This window comes from Tachypleus tridentatus, chromosome 13 (assembly GCF_004210375.1).
Source record: "Tachypleus tridentatus isolate NWPU-2018 chromosome 13, ASM421037v1, whole genome shotgun sequence".
NCBI classification, from domain to species: Eukaryota; Metazoa; Arthropoda; class Merostomata; order Xiphosura; family Limulidae; genus Tachypleus; species Tachypleus tridentatus.
The window spans coordinates 218562598-218574689 of NC_134837.1; the positions used below are offsets into that span (position 1 = coordinate 218562598).

General features: G+C 38.3%; 1 protein-coding gene across 5 annotated transcripts in view; it reads left to right on the forward strand.

The window, feature by feature from the left end:
- Positions 1–12092, forward strand: part of LOC143236670 (E3 ubiquitin-protein ligase RNF212B-like) — a 131488-nt gene continuing 119396 nt past the window's right edge. Inside the window, exons 1-2 of one of the 5 annotated variants that reach the window (XM_076475059.1) lie at positions 1–331; positions 1136–1291. The gene's annotated coding sequence lies outside the window, so the exon portion shown is untranslated. Of the gene's footprint in view, positions 332–1135; positions 1292–2842; positions 4936–12092 lie in introns of those variants that run through there. The other 4 variants (XM_076475055.1, XM_076475056.1, XM_076475060.1 and 1 more) reach the window with 4 other exon arrangements.

Here is a 12092-nt window from a genome sequence, read left to right on the forward strand (position 1 = left end):
TTTCAATAGTTGTTTGATCTAAAAGTATATTTTGGAAAATTAGGTATCTATTTGAAATGATGTGTTTGAGAACACACTAGAATCTAGCTATGTATTTAGTACCGCGTGCGTAGAAAAAATTCTTGAATTTTTAGATAGTGTAAAGTACCGCTATTTAATGTTGTATTTCGTGTTAGCTTTATGCGTAAGTGAACAAATTTAGACGTTTGACAGTGGTAGTGTTTTTTGTTTACGTTATCTAAGCGTACGTTTATATTGTACGACACATAACATTAAGTCAAACACTGAATGAAGCCGCTTTGGGAATAAAAATAGGAGCAAAAGGAAAAAGGTGAAATATCACCAGTGAAACATCTTTTTGTTATTAGTATTAACGACGTTTTGGGCCACAGCAATCTCTCTAAGATTAAAAAAGCTTTCTTAGATCCTAGACTTGCTCTAGGTTAGCCTAGAGGCTAGAAAAAGAATATGTTTAGGTTTAAGTGTTTTATATTTTTGCCTTTTCTGCTAAAACTTGTACTGGTACTCAACGTCTCAGTTTTGAGCATTTCTTTGCATTTCAACAGGTAGATACATTACATAAGTTTAAAAATCATGCTCATTTTCTATTAAATATAAATTATATCAGTAATCTACATTAACACTGGATGCTTATTGTAGAGGCCTAAATGTCAAATACGTTGAATCAGTGGATGTGCATACACTAAAGCTGTTTTCAGCTTATTAGTTAGGACTCAAAATAATATCATCATCTAAATAGAAAAAAAACCAAAAAACTTATCACTGTTTGTTTGTTAAGATGTACTATGTTAGCAACTGGCCCAAGCATCTGCCCATTTTACTACAGTAATTCTTCAGTCTGCTGTAGAGTATTGTATATTAAACTACTGTTGGAATGATCAGAACTTAAAATTCTGTTGTTGTGATAGTAGCCAAGATGAAAGTTTAAATATCAAGTTGAAATAAATGGCCCAGCATTAACAACAGTAGTGGTCCACCATTTGAGGGTTTTATGGAGGTTTCTCTATTGGTTTACTTTGCTGATAATTAGGACCTATGATAGTTCATGTTTTGGTTTTGAATGTTGTTTTTTTATCCTGTTGTCATGACCATTCATTGTAGATTTTATCTGTAGGTTGGCTTTAGGAGTTGAGCAGCTTGAAAACCTGAATACAGTATTAAAGCCAGGCCATACATTGGAGGGGTAAATGGTTTGGCTGAAGTTGTTGACCATCCTTTGGGTTCCAGGGAAAGTCTGTTAGTAGTCTCTGAAAGAACCTACATGTCTAAGGTCTCTACTAGCATTAGATCCAAATTAATTGATTTTTTAAGCTAAAGTTTGGATCAGAGATGATTGACCCACTGAGTATTTGGAACATCACAATACTTCTATTGGCTGAACTACCAACCTCACAAAGACATTTGGCAAAGCATTTTCAATCTTAATTTAACTGTATAAAACCACATTCTTGACCTTTATGGATATCTTGTTTTACAAGTATTAATTAGGTTGTTGGAAATTTTGCATTTTGCTTCACTACCTTACACAATAGAACATTACCAACAACCTAATACTTGTAAAACAAGATACCCAGACAGGTCAAGAACGTAGTCTTATACAATTAAATTAGAATTGAAAATGCTTTGCCAACTGTCTTTGTGAGGTTGGTAGTTCAGCCAATAGTATAGGTTGAAACATTGCAGTAGAAAAGCTATAATACAAATCTATTCTTTAAGAAAACTTTAGACATAAATTATGAAAATCATTTCTTTGAACAAGTTGCTATTTCTATATATTGACTTAAAAAATTGTTTCCTGAGTGTTTGTAAAGTTCTCAGTCTAGCAAGCTTGCTACAACACATGACTAGTACACTGATAATTTTGCTGTTGGTGGTTGCCTTGCAATAATACGCTCTAGCTATGTGTAAGAAGTCTTCCATCAATGTTTGGATGTTATTAAAACAGAGCTCATGTCCAATGGGAAAGGAAGGATGTAGAAGTACTAGTATGGTCCTACACAGGTTGCAAACTCAGGACAGATGTAATTTACAAGCACCAGCCACTACTGGCTGAATGCTAGACTCATTTTAGCACAAACATTATACATCTCTTCCTCTTTGATTCTGAAATGGTCAGGAAACTTGATTCCTTTGTTTATCATCATCTGTTTCCTTATTTTTGGTGAAGGAGGAAGGTAATTATTCATTTGAGTTGCTCTTTTAAATCTTCAAACAGTATCATTGTTTAAAAGCATGTTGCAATGTGCATACAAAAATGAGAATACAGAACAATTAAAAACAACAAAGCCAACATTTCTTCCTGATTTTATCTGTCATAGATAAACATATAGAACATAAATAATAAAATTAATTTCTTTATCCTCATCCATGTTTTTGTCCATGCAATAGGTGTAAATAAGTATGAATCCTGCAGGACAATATAGCTTTTTAATTGTTTCAAAGCATCTATGATCTTAAATATACACACAAAAATTTGACTGAAAGAACAAGCTCTTGCAGGGTTAACCCAAATGTATAAACTGTGCCATTCAAAAACCTCAAATCTCAGTCTTGTGATGAGTAGACAATTTCCTGTTTGAATATAAAAGCCTCCAAAGGTCACATTTTCTCTACTGTAACACAAACCAGTGTTTTTAACATGCTGCACACTGGCTGAGAAAGTTAGAGACCTGTATTTTCTGGCAAGCTTTGAAAGAGAGGGTTGCTTTTTCTCTAAAATTTCTTGTTCAAAAGCATCATAGAAAGGTAATTGGTGATTGTTCTCACCCATCAATGGGTCTGGAAGGCATTTGATTTTCATAAACTCTTCTTTTGGCATAAATTAAGGTTTGCAAATCTTGCAACTCTCTTCACCACAGGCATTCATTGATAACAAATAGATGGGTTCAACAACAATGCTCTTAAAAACTTTCAGGCTGGGATTGTTGAATACATCTTTTTTCTTTATATCTTCTCTTGTCAGCAGTGCTTTATTCAAACACAGCACTTCCCAAAATTATTTAATTTTATCATCAAAATGGCTATTATACACTTCAGATTTCTTTCTCATCGCATTGAGACAACAAATCACATCACTAGACAATATTAGTATTAAGAGACTTCAGTGCTTTTTCTTAAAATGGATTTCATTCTTTTCTGGACTAAGAAACACTTTCACAGTTCTTCATCACTTTTTCAACTTCTTTTTCTCTGCATGAGACCTATGCTCTGAAAGCTAAGATTAAGAATGGACATAATCATTTTAATGGAATTTCTCCATGAATGATGAGGAGCAGTCCTAGTGCATAAAGATAGTCAAGACTGAGATTAATGAAGAGTGAATAAGAGCCAACTGTGTTGAAAGGAATGCAGTCCTATGATCAGGCCTACCATCTGTGTACAAGAAAATAATTGACTTGGTTCCTGTTTTTCTCATGAGAATACTGTTTAGTTCTGCAGCATGTCTTAAGGCACTAGATGACTCAATTACAGCTCTCTTTAAGCCTAATAATACATAACCATCATACCAAGAACCATTAATTGTCTTCAGGATGTTAGTCATGAACAACTGTAGGTATCACACTGAATCATGTAAATTCATGTCACCTCAAAACTGTTGGCAAGACAAGTACCTTTTGACTACTTTTGACAGGAAGAAATAAGAAAGTGTTAATTCTATGATACCTATCAGTTGCTGCAGTAGAAGTCTTATAAACAGACTGTGTATTGAATATACTGTTACTTATTCTATTGCCTGTATGCAGAATACTTCACAAGCTGCTGACTTCTCTATTCATGCTTTAGGGCTTGGCAATGACTTGCATTGAAGTGAATTTTGATGCTTTTAAAAACATACATGTGAGGTAAAAAGGGAGATATAATAGTAAAAAATTTTAGAAAGACTCTAAAGTTAACTGGAGTTGCAGAAGTAATTTGTAAATTATTTAATAACAATTTAAACAAATGGTGTTAAAAAGAAAATTTACAAGTAAACCAATGTAAGGAATGAACAAGCAAAGCTAGAGACATAGTCCATTAATTCATAGCATACATGAGAAAACTTATTAACAGCAACAAAATATTTAAGAAAAATGACTTACTGAATAGTAAATCTTTTACACAAAGAAAACACCTTGGTATGGATGCCTGCACATGGTAACGAGACCTTTCAGAGAAGGTTCTGTCTTTTTAGTTTACCATATTTTTGCTGTGCATGGAAATTTGTGAGGGGTCCAACCCCAACACACTATTTTGACCTTGAATTCCTGTAAATGGGTGGCATTCTAGGGTAGGGTCAAACAAGTACTAGTATTGGATGTTTTAAACAGGTATTGTGAGCCTTGTGTCCAATGCTGGTATTTGGGTATAGTGCCTACAAAACCCCAGTGTTGCTGCTGAGTTTTTTGCTTTCAGCTTTGCGGTATGCCTCCTGGTTGGGCTCAGTTGTATGTGGGGTCAGTGGACACTGAACTTTTCTCTCTCTTATGGCTTTTCATGCATTTCATCCACTCTCTGCTAAAGTTAAACAACCCTTGATTGGTAAGCGACTATACTACAGTTAATAATGCACTTCGATTCCTCATTTTATACTCACTATCTGAAAGATCCCTTGAACAGGTTTTGTCATTTCTTTTATTCAGAAGGGAATTGAAGAGCTTGCTGGCTCTCCCAAATCCGTGTAAAATTTAAGGTTTGAAGACATTATGGTTGAAAAAATCAAAACTAGAACAGATCAAACTCCTCTTGAAATCCAAGACCTTTGGAGATTTGCGTTCCATAGCAACGTACTGAATGCACTGAAATTCATGCGCTCTATTGCCGCTCCCTGTGTAATGCCATTCTATCTTGAGCTTTGACGAAGATTAGACAACCACCTTGATTTCAAGTTACAACAGATCATCAGGAATTTTACTTGATAAACCAAAGGTTTCATAGGTATTTACCCATTAATTTAATTTATCTTTTATTGAAAAGTAAAATATAGCATGCATGTATAAGTGTATTGTGTATAGGTCAAAACTATCAAGCATTTAGCCGGTGTTGTGTCCTCTGTGAGATCGTTTTGCATTGTGTATCAGCCATCCAAAATTGTACTGATGATTGTGGCATACACTTAAAATTGTCACTTACAATCCAATTAATGTTATACTTATGATTAGATTTTAACTTTACATGTTAACTGACCAAATAATATTTCTAAACAATTCTAGAATGAATTTGAAATTGTCATTGGGCTATTTAGAAGTGCCTAATTTAATGTACTGTAGTAGTTACATTATTGTAACAGGTGCTTGTCACACTTATGATAATAAGAACAATGTCACAATCACAGTTTGGCCTGTGTGAATGATGTGAACTTATGAAGAAACCAGCCTTTCTGTGAATATCAACTGCAATTTAAGCATTTTATTTTGGTGCTACTATAACCATTCAATATCCAGGCCGCGGGTTTGCTTTGTTCGAGCGTGCAATTCCCGCCTCGAACGCCTTAAGCGTATGATCACCGAGCCGCTGACCATGATGTACGCTCTGCGTATGGCTATCAATCAGCTTAGCCCGATCGAGATCCAGATGCCAGCCGTACGCCACCCCCGCTCACTCCCATTAGCTGCCCACAGTTGTACAACATGCCCTATCAAAGCGCTGTTTGTGTTCCCTAATTAGCCCTGTAATTTTACATTATCACTCCCCTCCAATTAAGTACTTGTGCTATATGGTTAAAGATAAACACTTTCTCTAACAGTATTTCACAGATATGTTCTGGATTTTCATGTGCAATTAATATAATTTGGTGATTTCAATGCTGCAGAGCAGTTGTTCGTAATGTTGAACTATGTTTAGTTGTTATTTGTTCCTTATTCATCAAATGACCCAATAGTATGTATGTTATATCATTTTCCTCAGATTTCAATGTTTAAAATGAATATCCTTTGTAAGCCTTAATGCCAGTATAAGGAGATAAATTCCCATTCGTTTCATATAAACTAACACAACTTGGAAGAAAGAAGTACTAGCAGTCAGCCGGTTCGGGGGTCACTTTCATGTTCGCGCGCTCTGGATAAAAGGAAGTTAAGTTTGTTTACGCGGCTCTCGCTCTTTCTGGTACTACTTGCGCAACAGCAGTAGTAACAGCTGCACCAGCAACCTTGCTGTCATATCAGTAAACTCCAGGAGGGCAAAACAACTCGATATTAATATTGTTATAGACACATTTGCTGCCAACTACCAGAACATGCACATTGTTTTGAAGTAATATTGACTATAAACACAACATGATGAAAGATAGTTAGCCTGATAGTGACCTTACTTTTCCTCAGAGTGTATTAACTTCACATGGGATAATTTGTTTCTGCTATGTAAACTATGTCTTTATGTTATATTTCTTTTGATTTGTAGCTTTACTATTAATGGTATATTAAATGTTCAATCTAAGCTGATCTTGATTTTCTTTATTATTATATATTACCTTGGGTGGAATTTAGGTGAGCTTCCTCTTTTACATATACGCATATTTTCATAAACAGATAATTTCAAATTTGTATTAATGAATTATTAATCAGAGTATGAGTTTCCAATGAAAACTGCATTGTAAACACAGTTCAAAATAGCACACCTTTCTGAAATATACCTTGGTATTACATTATTATAATTTACTATCTATACTTCATCATATTGATGGCATTTTGGGAAGCCTCTCCACTGTTTACCTCAGCCCTCCCCCCACCAACGAAAATATCCTGGTGCTGCCACTGTCAGTGTGGTTACAAATCAAAGGGCTCTCAATCCTCATCCTTTACTAAATAATGGCTATACTGATATAGTGGAATTGTTGAGGCATACATTCCAAATTGGATGACATTAAGATCCTTATTGGTTCATATCATCCAGACTGTCTCTCCTCCTGAGAAATTTTCTTCCATGCTGCTGATGCTATCACCATTTGGCTGTTTTCCCACTTTAGGAAAGGCAGGTATGATGGTTGAACCTGTGGTGGCATGACTTTGTTGGGTGATCAGCACGTGCTTTCCACATCTGTGCTGCTAGCACTCCACTTGAGGGTGTGGCAGTTTGTCTCTTTTTGAGTCATAACATCACTATTTGTTCCATCTACCTCTCTCCCAGAAGAGGCTTACAATCATTTGGACCTTAATGGTTTTCTTTTAGATCAGTTGCCATCTTCTGTTCTCCTCTTGGGTGATTTTAATGAACATAGTACCCTTTGGGTCAGTGCAACGTTGATGGAAGAAGCTGCTTTGTGAGTGTATTCTCTCAGATTATAATATTTCTCTATTCAGTTATGGTGTTTTTACTAACTTTCATGCACCTAATCAATTTTTTACTGCTATAGGTCTGTGTATCTGCTCACCTTCATTCTATTTTCTTTTGTTTTGGGAGTCTGGAGAGTGACCAATGTTGCAGTGATCATTTTCACATGTTCTTGCAGGAAACTGGTCATTGTTGATACCATCTGACCTGTGTGCTACAGTGGAAGCTGGATCAAGCTGACTGGCCCTCTATCTTCACTCTATTAATCCCTCGGTGTGGATTCCTGTATGTGGTGAGGGGACCTCCCAGGGAGGTTCTGTTCTTTCAGTTTACCTCCTCTGGGATCTAAACATCCACCCACGTGTTTGCTGTGCGTGGCAACATGTGAAGGGGAGGAGAGGATCCTGGTGGATGAGGGGTCCAACCCTGACACATCACTTTGGGTTTGAATTTCTGTCGATGGGCAGCCTTGGGCTGGCCCCCTTAGGTCAATTGGCTGGTCCACTCAGGCATGCGCCAACCAAGTACCAGTGTTGGATGTTCTCAACAGGTGTTGTGGACATTGTATCTGATGTTGGTGTTTGGGTATAGTGCTCACGAAACCCTGGCATTGCTGCAGTGTCCTTGTTTGACATTGTAGTGCATCCTCCCGTAGGGCTCCATGGTGAGTAGGGTCAGTGGGAACCAAAATTTCCCTTTCTTTATTATGGATACTCCAATTAAAAATCTTAATAAAATAGTGAAAAACAGTCTATAGGTAAACGACCACGTCTTGAAGATTCTGAGCAGTAAACCTTACCATCTGTACCACCTGTTGTACCTCATTTTCTTATATTGCATTCACTTTCAGACAAACCTTTAGAGCAAATGTCTCACTTTTTCATTCAAAAGGGACTAGAGGGACTTGCTGGCTCTCCAGAGTCAGTTAAAAAGCTTCGATATGGTGACATATTGGTGGAAACATCCACATCTCAACACAGTGAATTCCATTTGCATTCAAAGGCCATTGGGGATATATCTACTGAGGTTACACCTCATGCTACTATGAATTCATAACAAGGAGTTATTGTTGAGAGGGATTTGAAGAATATCCCAGAGTTTCTTCACCCAAGAATTTTCAGCAGTGAGACTTACCTCCACCTTTATGATGCCTACCAATGTCCTCATTCAGAAATTTACATCACCACACGCACCTGCCACCATCAAGGCAGGTTACCTTAATTGCAAAGTACGACCATACATTCCAAACCCTTTCCAATGTTTCCAATGTCAGTGGTTCAGTCACTCGAAGACATAATGTCGTGGTTCTTTTTCGTGTGTTTGTTGCAGCAGCAAGAACCATAATGCCTATGAGTGTGAAACGGACCCTCATTTCAATAGTTTCAATGGCTCTCACCCATCCTACTTTCGTTCTTGCCGTAAATGGTTGGAAGAAAAAGAGGTGTAGCATTTAAAAACGATTCATAACATTACTTATCCTCAAGCTCGAAAATTGCTGTTTACCACCTCACCTCAGATATATGCTGCTGCACTTTGTTCCACAATTACAGTGGGAGTGCAGACAGATCTCTCTGTGCCTCTGAAAGAATCATTCTCCAAAAAAATTAAAAGTCTTTTGACCTCCATGGTTAAAAAAGTTGATGAATCAAATACAACACCTATCTCTGACCTTTACATACATTTCAACAAATCCCAAGATCCACATCCTTTGGTTCCAGGTATGGACATTTCCTTGGATACATCATCTTCTCCCACTCCAAGATGCAAAAGAATCATTCATTCATGTCCTCAGTCACTGGAATCTCCTTCCAACAGCAAAGACCTGCCCAATCAACCCAGGGCAGGATCCATGGAAATTGATAGACCTCTCTCGAATAAAGACAGTCAGGAAAAAGATGTGGTCATAAACAGAAGGGTTCTCCACCCAGTTTGCCTACACATAAATAAAAATGGCCACCCTGATACAATGGAACTGTCGAGGTTTATGTTTATATCTGGATGACATCAAAACACTGGTTGCCTCCTACCATCCTGTTTGTCTCTCCTTACAGGAAAAATTTCTGAAACCTGCCAATACAGTCACCTTTTGACGGTTTTCTGTATACAGAAATGGCAGGTTGTGTAATGGATGAGATTTTGCTGTCAACTAGAGCAATAGACACATGGTCTGAGATTGTGTTGATCTTTACCTTGGCCAGCATCTGAAACTCATCAGGCTTTTTGGCCTTAACAGCTGGGACATAACTAACAGTACTTGCCAACCATGCTGAAGAGCCCACAGGCTAGAACTGCTGCTTTTATGCCCAAAACCACTAGGACAGCAATAATAGTGGAGAGGAACTAATGTTGTAAATACCCATTTGCCATACTGGCCTTTGGTAAGACAGTGTCTACACCATCTGCAGTATTAATACTGCAGTGGTATTTTTTGTACAGGGTGGTATGTTTCTCTATCTCTTACTTGAGATGCTGCTTGAGAAGGCTTATCTGCTGTAGCCTGTATGTTTGTGTTGTGTTGCATCCTGCCCCACTTGGTGTTCTGCTGGCAAACCCAGGATCTATACTTGTTGTTTCCTTAGAATGTTCCAAAGGAGCATCCAGATGAAAATCAGAGGTTGGTACTATTGGATGTTTCATTTTAATGGTTCTTATGTGAATGACTATAACAGGTGAAGTTCAGTTAGGTGCTTTTGGTTGCTTTTGCTGTAGCAGTTCCCACTTGAATGACTAGAGCATGCCAAGTTCAATTAGGAGATATACAACAGCACAGGAAGGCAACCCTTGGGTTAGTGATGGTTAACTGGAAACTAACCCTGTCCCCTTGAGCCAACTATAGTGGTGCCTGCAAGCTGACCACCAGGTTTAGTAATACCATACGAGTTGTTTTTATCAACACTGACAACGATATTCACTTGTGGTTTCAGACAACCACATGTGAAGCACCAGGCTTGGCACCATCTACAACAGCTTTCAAACCATCTGCACCATTTCTAAAGGGCACTCATATAGGCCATCATCATTTGGGCCATTTCCTTCTGATCAGACAGTGATAAGCATCTTGCAGGAGTCTACATAAGCTTTTGTAGGTGCATCCTGGACTACGGTTGGATTGTTCAGGTTAGCCATGCTGTCATTGTCCAAGCAGAAGTCTGCTGAAGGTTGGGTGGTGCTGTCGGGGAGCAGCATTCTGCTTCTTACTAGAACCACTGCTTCCTGAGCCAAAACATTCACATATCCCTTTGATGCTACATCTTGTGTGTTATTGGGAACAGCAAAGCTTGTTACATTTTTTCCATCAATGTTAAGGTCTCCAGTCATGCTGTTGCCACCTTTTAAGACCTGCCATGCATCTTGGTTATGCACAAAGTTTTTAGTGGCAGTATTCTTGGGGGTCTGTGGGATCACACAGGTTGCTAACCATGTGTGAGACAAGACCAATGGTCTGGGACCAGCTGGTGACTTTGTCATTGTTGTACAGTAGGGGTAGGTGGTATGTAGACCCAGACAAGGTTTCCACCCATCTTTAGGTATGTAGACATGGTGTTCCCAACTTTAGATATTCTTGTAGCCACCATGATGAAAATGTATGTCCTTTTTTGCATAGTTGAAAAGGTCATCACTCCTCGTCACACATCCACCATCAAGCTCATAAGTGCTCATGCTGGTCACAGTAATCACAGTTCAAGAATAGGAAAGATCGGGAGAGCATGGTTGTCTACTGTCTATTCTGTGTCGTCACAAATGGTTACTTTCATTTTGTCCATTGCCCCACGCTGCAAACATTTGAACTCTGGGTGGGGGAAGCTAGTTGTGGCAGGCTTACTGAAGTAATGACAACATACACCCAATCCCAAGTATTATGTTAGGGTGACATCAAGAATGTTGTGGGTGATGTTTATCTGCTTAAGGTGTACATGGAATGTCTTAATAAAGGCAAAGTTTACAGGCCAGTCTCCAACATATGTCTCAGCACTGTCGAAGCCAAGGAGGTCTATCACACCAGCCATAAACTGTACTTACTGTCTGTTTGGCATCATCTGGGTGATGAGGCCCATAGCTTTGCTGAACTCGGATGTAACGTTGATGCTTGAGCTTTCAACTGGATTTTGTAGAAGGCTGAAGCTTTATAGGCCTGGAGCTACATCAATAGCTATTGTTTGCTTCCTTGAAGCAGCACTTGAAGACTGCCATGAGAATGTCTCAGCAGCATAAACAATATGCCAATATATCATCACAGCTGTAAGTGTACTGCTGGAGCCCCACAATCTCATTACTTTGAGCATTCGTCTGTGCTTCATACATGATGATTGCTTTAGTTTCAATAGTTTCTATGAGGCAAGTGGGGTGTACAATCCATCTGCTGAAACAATTCAGACAAACTTACCTGGCCCAATATTCTTGTGGACATAAATGATCAGTTTTCAACATTATTTTCTGATATATTTGAGAAGAACTGTCTGCCCCTTCGGTAGTGACAAGCTTGTACAAATGTGGAATTCCAACCCAATGCAGTTGTGGCAGAACCAACTGAACTTCACTGTATGGTGTGTCATGAGAGACTGTGGTGTATCGACTGGTGAACACTTGGCTCTTCACATCCTCTGTGTCAACTGTTAGGTCAACAAGTCCTGAGAAGATTCAGGCATCAAGGGTTTTTGCATGTAAATTTACATCACACAGGTCCCCAATCCTGTACCACATTCATCCTTGACAAATTAGCAGGCTTCACCAGCCTGGGTGCAGAGAGGCTCAATGATTTGAACTGGATTTGAACTCATTTTCAAGGAATTATTGGAATTGAAGCTCAGATGTGTACATGGATTTTG